General features: G+C 36.3%; 1 protein-coding gene across 1 annotated transcript in view; it reads right to left on the bottom strand.

Moving 5' to 3' along the window:
* Window positions 1–1853, bottom strand: part of LOC106512964 (mortality factor 4-like protein 1) — a gene marked incomplete in the record, with an annotated part of 19328 nt that overhangs the window by 13008 nt on the left and 4467 nt on the right.

Raw genomic sequence — 1853 nt, 5'->3', positions numbered from 1 at the left:
GTAGGGCTGCCATGATTAATCGATTAATCGACGACTAATCGATTATTAAATTAGTCATCGATTATTTTAATAATCGATTAGTCGTCGATTAATCGATTAATCATGGCAGCCCTACTCTTGGGTCACCTTCTGTTCAGTTCACTTTGGCTCAAACAGTGACCCAATAATGTACCTTGACCGAGTTCACCTTTAATTTTATTTGGAAGTTGTTCTGGGATCTTTGTTATCATTCATATTCTCCTTCTATTCAATTTGTCACCAATTTCCCTCCAGCAGCCATGGCCAGGGATGATATCTCCAGTCCTGTGGATAGTCTTATAACCTTTACCTTTAACATGCTTGTCAATAATTTTCTTTCTAGTCTCCTGTGACAACTCTCCTTGGCTTCCTGTGGCCCATGCTCAGTGTGACACACACCATGTCAAACAGCACAGTGACTACCTGTCACCCTTTAAATAGGCAGACTGCCTGATTACAAGCTTGAAGATACTTGTGATGCTAATTAGAGGACAAACGTTAGTTTAACATGTCCCTTTGGTCAAGTTATTCTCAATCTTTTCTCAAAAAGGTGCCATCACTTTTGTCCAGGCCYGTTTCATTAGTTTGTTCTTTAAAATAATTCTACTGAACCACAATTTAAAAGCTATGGGAGATTTTCATTGATTAATATTTTTGAAAAAAAAAATTTTTTTCATTCATTACTACCTTTGGCTGTTTCAAGTTATTTCTGTGACTATTGTGGGGTTTTCAGTCAATAACACTGGGGTAACAACAATTTTGTCCACTTATGTACAAGACTAAGCTTCTGGAGCTTCTCATAAAGGAGATTTAAGTTCTTAGTGAGGCAAGTTTGGGTTGAAATTCAGAATTTCAGTGTCAGAAATCACAATAAGGCATTAATTTTCAATGAAAGAAATTTGGTTTGAGATGAGATCAAGGCACATAAAAGTGGGACTTTCTAAATTACTAAATCTAGAAAATAAAAAGTAAAAAATATGTGAATATACAGAAATAGCCCAGGTTCTCTGGTTGCAGACGAAGCCTCTCCTGATAKATGGTATGAGGTGTTTGCACTCTGGCGATGTCTGTCCAAAGGACTTTGTTCTAGAGGTCTTGTGGTTCAATCAGATGCCATTTTGTTTTATATGAAGATGAAGATTTCTTATGTGAACMCTTTCAAACTAGCCACATTTGTTTCATCTGTTTCAAGCTGACCTTCAATATTTAACCATTTCTCYGAGTAMTGCATGGTCTGACCTTTGGGTGAATTTGGACATCCACTCAGAAACATAGGCTTAAATGTTTTCCACTGTGAATAACTTTCCTCTGTGTAGAACGACTGACACTTGAGTTGTTTGGAAATGACCTTTAATCCTTCCTAGATTGACGGGCATTAACGGTTGCTTCTCGAAGRTTACTGAGGTTTCCTGCTTGTCATTGTGCTAACACACCTGTGTACTCCAAAACAAAACTGCAGCTTTTATAAAGATGATCACATGGATGATGATCAGTTAATCAAGCACAGTTGATCAGCAGCACCTGACTTGATATTTGATCTTAAAGGCCGTGAAAGCAGGAAATGTAGACTTAATTTTTCATTTGGCTTATTTTTGTTTAATAAATACTGACATAGTGATGGTGTGGTGTTTATCATTTGATGTTAGAGTTAAATAATTTTAATATCTGACAGAAGTCAGATCATTCTTATGTTCTGATTGATAAAAGCCTAAAATTGACAAAACATGACTCCACATGTCCTCATGACAGATATGAATATACAGTGGTTTGCAAAAGTATTCATACCCCTTGAACTTTTCCATATTTTGTCACATTACAACCACAAACATAAATAT

This window comes from Austrofundulus limnaeus, unplaced genomic scaffold (assembly GCF_001266775.1).
Source record: "Austrofundulus limnaeus strain Quisiro unplaced genomic scaffold, Austrofundulus_limnaeus-1.0 Scaffold9, whole genome shotgun sequence".
Lineage (NCBI taxonomy): Eukaryota > Metazoa > Chordata > Actinopteri > Cyprinodontiformes > Rivulidae > Austrofundulus > Austrofundulus limnaeus.
This window is presented reverse-complemented; position numbering and strand designations above follow the sequence as displayed.